Source organism: Limulus polyphemus, unplaced genomic scaffold (assembly GCF_000517525.1).
Source record: "Limulus polyphemus unplaced genomic scaffold, Limulus_polyphemus-2.1.2 Scaffold171, whole genome shotgun sequence".
NCBI lineage: Eukaryota > Metazoa > Arthropoda > Merostomata > Xiphosura > Limulidae > Limulus > Limulus polyphemus.
In genome coordinates this window covers 899,030-908,749 of record NW_013665781.1, presented here as the reverse complement: position 1 = coordinate 908,749, position 9,720 = coordinate 899,030, and the positions used below count along the sequence as shown (strand labels likewise).

Genomic DNA, 9,720 nt, shown 5'->3' with positions numbered 1-9,720 from the left:
GACATCAAGTAATACTCAATACTCATCTTCCTTTATTGGATCATTAATTTTTAGCAAAAAATATTTTATTATAAATTCTGATTTTTTCTGTACAAAAGAGTTACAATATTTACTGACAGCTTGCCAAGTTTTGTGAAGATACATAAATCGTACCATATCGGATGATGTGTTGATACAATCGCTTCACGATACGATACTGCTATCGTATCGCCACACTTTTAATAATTACATATGCACGCACAAGGACCAACCGGAATAATTCTTTGGTTATTGTTGTTGTTTTTTTAAGTAACAATAAAGTATTTCCATTTTAAACCTTTTGTTTATCACTTACGTTACTCTAATTGTATGGCATATTGTGGTACAGTACAACTAAACATAAAACCGTCACGTAAATACGTGATTCCCATCTGGACCTTCTATTTCAACAGAGCCAGCTGTTCAGGACTGAATTACTCCACCTTGAGAAGAAATGTTTATAACACTAACAGTGTGGTTCTGGTCATGGGCACTGTGTAATACATCACATCTGAATACGTGATTCCCATCTGGACCTTCTATTTCAACAGAGCCAGCTGTTCAGGACTGAATTACTCCACCTTGAGAAGAAATGTTTATAACACTAACAGTGTGGTTCTGGTCATGGGCACTGTGTAATACATCACATCTGAAATATAATCTACGGAAAATCTGGGATTTTAGTGTTAGGGCGTCTTGTAGAAGTAATTAACCCTGCTTGCCCGTCGTCTTTCCACCGTGTTTGATTTGAACAAATCCTAACTCCCGGTAGAACCAGATTTTACTCGTCACCTTGAACTTGAAATAAAAACCAATAGATGATAACGTAAGAAAGGTTCCCCATCTTGTCTCTGCTCGACAGAACAGGTTTTCCAAAGCAAAAAGCGTTTCGGTATTCATTAGAAGTTTTATGAATTGTCGGTATACAGCTTTCCCTTTCAAACTTGGTACATGTTCTTGTGGGAGCAGGGTGGCCATTGGCTAGTTAGTGCTTTGGACTCGAAGGTTGCGAGTTCGAGGCTATGCTCACGATAAGTCGTTGTGTTCTTGAACAAGAAACTTTACCCTTAATGTTTGAGTCTATCAAGTTGTAAAATGGATAAGATCGAATAGCTGGGGGTTAACTTCGATAGACTGACATCCTGTCCAGGGTTAATATGTTAACATTTCCATCCGCTTGTGCCGTTGAAATCGGGGTTTAGCATTAGCATCTATGTACCGTATATCAGCATGGGATACATTAAACTTTTAACGTTGTCACTGTGATAATTCTTCTCGAAAATGTTTTTTAAGGTGAAAGGTTGAGACCGAATGTACGATAACCCAGAACAATAAAATATTGTTCCCAACTTCCATGTATGGTACTCCCATTGTCGTCGTTACGATTTGAGCCTCTTCATCGTTATTGGTATTTTTAGGTCAAATACATTATAGATATTAATTAACCCTCAAATTACAAACTTTTTATACCTTTCACTACCAGTGGATTCCACGTACTGCATCATATTGAGTAATTTTGTTTTTATCCAATGTAAAGAACTGACAACAAAAAATGATACTAGTAATGTACTGTGTAAAATACACAAACAAATCCTATATAGAAGTAATTAATGAAGTTAATTGCATTACTGGCTTAAATGTTATTATGTATTTTAACCAACAATTTGTTTGTTTGGAATTAAGCACAAAGCTACACAATGGACTATCTGTGCTCTAACCACCACTGGTATCAAAATCCGGTTTTTAGCGTTGTAAGTCCGCAGACATACCGCTGTGCCATTGGGGGGCTTTAACCAAGAAAGTCGTGGACCTACAAGCAATTTGGTATATAAACTGCTGAGAAAAGTGTGTACAAAAATCCAATGGAATCTAGACCTTACCGGTAAATATAAAATTAATTAATAAGTTATATGGATGAGGTTGTTTCAGATTATAAGCCTGTCGAAGGTTATCAACAGCCTTATCTAATCCATTATTTAACAGAAGTCTCTGTGTGTATTGTGTCCGCTTATAACTAGCGAACCGCTAGACCGATTGTCTTCAAAATCTGACATTCACCATTAGGGCTCAGGATGAGTGACATAGGGGGTCGGTGTTAGGATCTAACCCCCTCATGTCACCTTCCTGGGGTCCCTATGACTACCCCTCGCGTTTATCGGTAATAATCGAAGATACACGCGAGTGCATTGGCCTTGTTTACATCAGTCACGAAGAGTGAGTGAGCCAGTGTATTGTTTTAATGTAAACTATAGCTTTAACTTTACTATTGATGGGTCAGTTTAAACACTGCGGAAGTCTGCCATGTGGCACAGCGTATCGTGCAGTTAACTCTCTCGTTTGTATAAAGTTGTCATGGGCAACAGTTTGTTTCTTTTTCTGATTTTTTTGTCAGTTAGAGTTAGCCTTAAAAGAAAACCGACCGACGGTCCACCATATGTGTTCCACACAGCCGCTTTGTGCTTAAACTCACGTGGCAGATGGGAATCACGTGAACTTGAATGAGCCTTTGCGGCTGGGAAGCCTTTATATACTTTTTCTGTGGCAACCGGTCCATTTACGAGATGTGAAAATGTTGTAGCACCTAACCATTGAAACTCAAGACAAGCCAAGAAGTTTGTAGACTTCAAAGGAAATATTATGAGAACAAAGTATGTTTGTATAACATACAAGATTATGCACACATAAAAAAAGGGGAAAATCCATAGAACTCGATTTGCTCTTACCAACGTAACAGCGACTAAAAAGGCATAAGAGCGTAAATTAAAATTTTAAAAATACTGGTTTAAATCTAATAAAGTCTGAAAAGTTTTTAAAGTAGTTCAAGTGAGAATAAACCGTGTGTTTTGAGTTTTGTCATTCTGATATTTTTAAAGTGTGAATAAGAATTATATATATTATTGTAATAGATCATTTCTGATTCAACGTGTATCATCGTACTGTATAAACAGTATCTTAGTGGTGGTGAGTTAGTTCTCGACTATTGAACTTTGTGACGACATATCCGGTTAATGTGACAATACTGATTATGCCATATAATACATACGTCACTTCTCTACCATCTACCATAAATATTATATCAAAAGTCGTCCACTTTCAGAGTATTCCAGTAAGTACGGAACAATGCAACTCCATTGTGTTAATACAAACGTACATACGGGATGGGTCATAACGAACCTCTCCCTATTAAACACATTAAGGATACTAATTTTGTTGTTTTTCATGTGAGAAGGCAGAGCGTAGCCCAATGTTTAACAGGACTTTGGATTTACGTGTTCGACGTTTGCGTCCCGTTACTGCTCGAAAAATAAAGATAATCCCGCTCCACACTTTGGATTCGTGTGTAGGACATAAGGGATAACGGTCAAAGCTACACAATGAGCTATCTATGCTCTGTTCACCACGGGTAATCGAACCCCTACTGGGGACATATTCAGGCAGGAGTAGCCCAAGAGTTGGCGGTGGGTACTGTTGACTGTGTGCCTTTAGAAAACAAACGATTCATTTGAGAATATATGCGATCAAGTGTTATAAAGACCAAATTTATCCAACACAGATATAATAATACTTGTGGTTTCGTTTTCCTCTATATTTAGTGATATAAATATATTTTGATTACGTTGGAGGTATATCTAGTTCATCTTCAGTACAGTAACTTTGCCGTTTTATTGCTGAACGGTTTACTCAGTAAAAGGCCACATTCAAAACTATTGTTGGCGCGAATAAGAATGTTTATAATCATTTTGTTTAGCGTAACCAACTTTTACAAAATTGATAATGACAATCTTCAGGGTACCTTCTGTTGACAGTACATAATTTTTAACAAATATATTGAAACGCTTTTATGTGATTCTTATGTGTTGTCAGAATAGTGTTTTATATTCCCTACTTACTCTCAGAGCTGAAAACATACGTTACTACAGTTGAAAGTATGACACTGTTTTAACATGGTTGTGTCCAAATCTTAAAGAAAATCAACCTCTAATTAAGTCATGCGAACTAAAATTCATATCTTAACATTGTTGTATTTATGGCAGCGAATACATGTTTATGTGAAAGGTAATTGTTATTTCCAACCAAAGTAAGAATTTATTGAGTTATATTAAAACGATTTTGAATTTGCAAATCGGTATAGCGCGTTACAATTACAGCTGATATAAATTTGCGGTGGAACGGATGCATCGAAACTATATTTTAACATTGTTTGGTGTTTACATAGGTTTTGTGGTACCACAAAAACTTAATAGCTTATGAGAAGGATGTTTGTAGCACACAGCTCATAAATTCCAAGACGAGGTATCTCTTGTCCCTAATGACATCGGAAAACAAAAGAATATGGATCAACCTGGGACACCAAGATCATCCAGAAAGAGACATGCAACAAGGCGTACCCAAGTCGTGGTAATCAAAGTGCGACATATTGTAACAGGTGAAAGTCCACAGATACAAAGATCAGTGACAAAAGCCATCCACGTATCTTTGAAGAAGGATTTCCTTTTGGAAAAAAACTGGCATGTATTGGTGGTTAGGGAACTCGACTCGCAGTCTGATAGTTACGGGTTCGAATCTCGTCACCAAATATGCTCGCCCTTTCAGTCATGGGGCGTTTTAATATGACAATCAATCACTCTGTTCCTTGGTAAATAGTCCAAGAGTTGGAAATGGGTAATGTTGATTAGCTGCCTTCCTTCTAGCCTATCACTTGAAAATTAGTGAAAGCTAGCACAAGTTGTAGATTTGCACGAAACTCAACAAACAAACATAAAGAGACATAAGTCAGGTGTACACAAGTTGCTTTCACGACATATCTATTCAACCATTGCATACCTCAAGCATGGGTATTCATGCTATTCTATATAAAGACATACCGGTCAAGTCACCAGACGCAGTGTCTATGAATTTCTATGCGATCGAACAGTTAAAACGAGCATTGGGAAACCATCATCCTGGTACACTAGACGAATTATGGAAAGCCTGCAGAGAGTGGTGGTTTGCCTTGAACATGACAGTCTTACGACGGAGCCTTTTGCAATGGAAGTACACCGTAAGGCTATTGTCAAAATATTTAGCCGTTAGATACGGTATGGCCGGACGAGGTGACATGGACTTATAAGGACATGGTAAGGCAATACGCAACCATCTATATGTGTGTGTAATGTTTGTCAAATTTTTTATTTCTACAGATCATAAATATAAACTTTTAACATATAAGTAAAATTGAATTTCAGAAATTAATTAAATGTACCAATATGATTTTTAATCAGACGTTTTTGAATCTTAAGTTATTTTTCAGTTTTTTTTTAATATACTGTTGGGACATTTATTAAGATATAATCATATGTTGATTTTGATATCGGGAAATTAACTTGTTATGGGCATTGGCTGACTAAAATAACTGAACAAAGCTGGCACGCTCACATTTTTGTGTTCTCAAGGACCCTTGTTGTCAAAATGGCGGGAATGTACACCTCCCCACGAGAGAACTCGTAACGTTCGATAAGCAGCCAGAGACATCACCACGGTATATGCACACAGGTTGAGCTCTCGAATTGGCGTGTGTAGATGTGATTAATACAACCTCATCGACCCGATGACTCAACCCGAACAACTCTACTTTTTAAAGCCTTTTCTTATAATTCTATTCAGTGGCATAATTCACTTGTGGTATTCCCAATCTACCTAGTGTCAAACTGGAAAACAAAAAAATATATACAACAATCAACTTACTGAACATTGAAATGATTCGTGCTTTTTTATAAATCTAAAACTTTAATGTTTTATAAATGGACTGATAAGTTTAATATATATATATCATTTACCACGCAGTAACGCTCGTACAAACGTAAATCTATTTACTTCATAAAAACTACGAAAACACGCCAAACCCTCATTGCTACACAATGTTTAAAGGACATTTTTTCGAAGTTAACTTAAATGAATCAGGTTTAAGAATTATAACTGTAATATATATATATATTCTGAAGTAATCAAATTTATATACCGAATGTTCACAGGTAACCTTCACAGACAGGGATACAGGAACATTATACCTATACAGAATTATGTTGTAATTGTTTCAATGTAAAGCGTGGAGACGATGCTTCTCAAATATTCGGGAAATTATAAAAATATACGATTATAAGTACAACTACAACGATAGTTTGCCAGAATATCGCCGATGGCAGGCAGAGAATTAACCATGAAAGTTGTCAGTTTCACTTTTCTAACTAAATATTAACTTTGAGTGGTGTAGTTTCGACAAATTTATTTTTGCATTAACAATATTAATTATGATTTGTTTTGTATTAAACTTAAGTGTCAGCTCTCGACAAACACTTGTACGATGTTCCTTTATCTGTCAGCTTATCTTTTTTATTTGTTTTTCGTGTTTTGACCTTTCTTTTTTTTTAATATAGCTGTAAAAATTCCTGCCTTCAAGTATTAAAGTAAGGCTTAGCACAGAATTAAATAATTTACCAAACACTTCGCAGCTGCTATATTATTAGAATTTCAGAATTTTACTTAACCTGTAAGATTTAATGTTTGTAGAAGACAGTAATTTGTTTGAGAGCTGATTAGAGGTTTGTTTGCTTAAACCGGCAATCAGGATAAAGTTTTATAGCTCAATTCTTTTATATTAGCTCGTTTAATTCTGGGTCCTTTTTATGTTGTATTCCCATGCTAACTCGTGTACCGTTAATAAACCTATAAATGTTTACTGTTTGTAAGCAAAAAAACACTGCTTTACGTCTGTGAGGATACATGATTATTTTTTGTTTATTTTGTGATTCTTAACGTTTTTTATGTTTTGATCACGTGCTTTAGACATTAGTAGAATCGAAAAGTTTTGGTTACATTTTGTTTTACGTAAACTTTCATGATGGTTAACTTAACGTTACACTGTTATATGTGGTCAGTAAATTGAGTTTTTGGGTACACTTGTACATCTAAAATTTGTTGACGATAAACATTGACATCTGAAATACATTAGAGGTAAGCTTATCAACTTACTCGAATATTAGAAAAGTTGAATTTTTTTTTGCCCAGTAGTTGTTTAAAAAAATTGTTTCCTTAACTGTTTAGGAAAAGTTCTTTTGTACATCGTGTTCTGTTTTCCTCAAACTTTGAAGTGATGCTCCTTTGGGAAATCAATTACTCCTGCAGATTTTAAGGCAACTTCACTAAATTTGTTAAAAGACTAGGGCGCTGCTCCCTTTAAGCAAAATACGCACGTGCGCAGTCCTCCCTCCCCTTCCGTTTGAAACTGAAATCAAGACTTCAGAAGCTAGGAAACAAACCATACTTTCTCTAATCGCGAAGCGTCCAGGGTGGGGTTGGGGCTTAATTTTCTTCCCCGGTCTCTTTTTTTTTACGGGGGTTGGGCCACCAAACTTTTAGCGCAGGTGACATCCCCAAGCCCCTACCCGCTGCGTAAGATTATTTACTTTCTACCGTTACCTATGGAAGTGTTTTTTTTTTGTATCGAAATAAACCCCTCGGTGGTTTAGCGATAAGACTGAAGGCTTATTACGCTAAAGATCGGGCACAACCACATTTAGGCTCATTATGTAACTTTATACTTAACAACAAACAAAATAGCATCGCAATAGGAAGTGGTTTACTTTTCTTGTAAGTTAAAAAGTAGGAGTTATATAATTTACTGATAAAGATGTATTTACGGTTTTTATTGTCTTACCATTTTTCCTTGTGTGTTTTGTCGCCTGTGTTAGTGGTTGTAATGTTTTTAACATGGGCAGATTTAATAAAAATCAATTTCAATTTTGTAAAGTACGAAACATTAAACACAACCTTTACTTGTTTAACATGCAAATGTATTTTCCTCTTTCCCCCTTTTTTGTATTGTGAATTGTTTTCTCCGTCCAGGGCCAGCGCAGCCCAGTTGTTAGCGTGTAGGACTAGATTCGCTTTGGGGCCACGAGTGCATTAGTAAGAGCGAGTGTCAAATCACATTGTTCGGTTAGAGTAGCCAACAACTTGACGATTGGTGGTGTTAGCTAGCTACATTCCCCATTGTCTGTCGCTTCAAACTAGGGGCGACTAGCATAGATGGTTCTCGTGTACCTTTGTATTAAATTCAGCTTCAAACTTCACTCATTCAGTTAGGCTTAACGTTGGGCATAATATCATACACCCAGTGTAGGCCTAACGTTGAGTATAATGCCATAAGCCAATAGCAAAATAATTTGTTTCAAATTTTAGAGAGCTTATTGACCACATTTCATCCAAATTCAAAGCCATAAAATAATGATAATAATAATTCTTAAATCACTGGCCTGTTCATCAGTGTTTCTAGATTTCCACAAAACATCCTCAAGGATGTATGCAGCAAAACGACTAGAAACCCTAGATTTTAACACACACACACACACATATATATATATATATATATAATTTACTTCTTTTTTTTTGCAACTTAAAAGTAGTGAACATAACAGTTATTTTTACAAATAAAGTTTGTTTCAGGAACATAGTATTCCAGATTTCGTTAGCATTGAAGTAATTAAAACCGAAAGATAAAATTAATCATTAAACATAAACTGACTTAATTTCAGAAAGAGAATTTGCAAGTTCGACATCTATATTTAGATTATATCATACCGTAATGAGTGTAATCAGAACATCATAAAAAAAATAGTAGTAAGTATTATAAGTGTACAAAATTTTGGCCCTACTAATCAAATTTCGTTATCATACAGCACTTAATTAATATCAGAAGAAAGAAAACTCACTTTTGATTAATTGAAACAATGCAATTACATAATGTAGCAAGTAAAATGTATTTTTTTTTTCAGGAATCTTATTGTTACGTATCTGCTTGTTTGTTAATTTTCGGTAGAAATTCTTTCCGAGGAACTTCAGCGATACAAGTCCTTTCTTGATTAAACCAGTTTATTCTTTCTTGATACAACTTTCAGTACACAGTAATTTCACAGTCAGTACGTTTCTCGTCACTTTAAACTTAACAACTTTTATAATACTATAAATCACAGCGATTCACAATCTCAATAACTTTGCTCTCTACAAGTGCAAAACACATACTAGCTCGAAACAGAATCGTAAATTACCCAAAACTCACCGTGAGTACTGTTCGCTTAACCATCCCCTAGCTTATCTCTGCCAGGCTTATATACTAACAAAGAGGCGTCTCTCAGTCACGCATGCTTCCAGCGTCACCAGTATTGTTCGTCCCGAACCAGTTAAACCAGTATATAATTAACAATAACTTAATTAAATGTACAGAATTTACAAACACAAAATAAATATACAACAAAGTCTCTTAATTTTACAGGACGTTTATTCTTTCGTACTGGTCTCCCTCTTATTTGGCTTCTGCTTCACGTGAGGTTCATCTGCGCCATCGGGAATTGTGCCATTATCGGTAGCAGTTACATTAGTGGTAGTAACTTCATGAAGGGCTTCACTGTTTCCAATCTCAAATCCGGGTAGTTTCTTCTCCAACAGTGGCTTTTTCAGGTGACACGTCTTCAACAGCTTCATTTTTTCTGTTGTTCATTTCGTTCCAACTGAAATGTCCTGGACCTTGATAACGCCAAAGCCTGTTGGCATGTACCACCTTCGGCTTACCTCGCCGACTACATTTCATTCGGAAAGTCACGTCTGAGAGACGATCCACTATGTCATATGGGTCTTCCAATGGAGAAGACAACTTAGGAGAATTACCTT

The 9,720-nt window shown here is 35.9% G+C and overlaps 1 protein-coding gene across 1 annotated transcript in view; it reads left to right on the top strand.

Moving 5' to 3' along the window:
- LOC106477924 (inactive tyrosine-protein kinase 7-like) overlaps positions 1–9,720 on the top strand; it is an 82,439-nt gene that overhangs the window by 33,706 nt on the left and 39,013 nt on the right. The window lies entirely within an intron of this gene.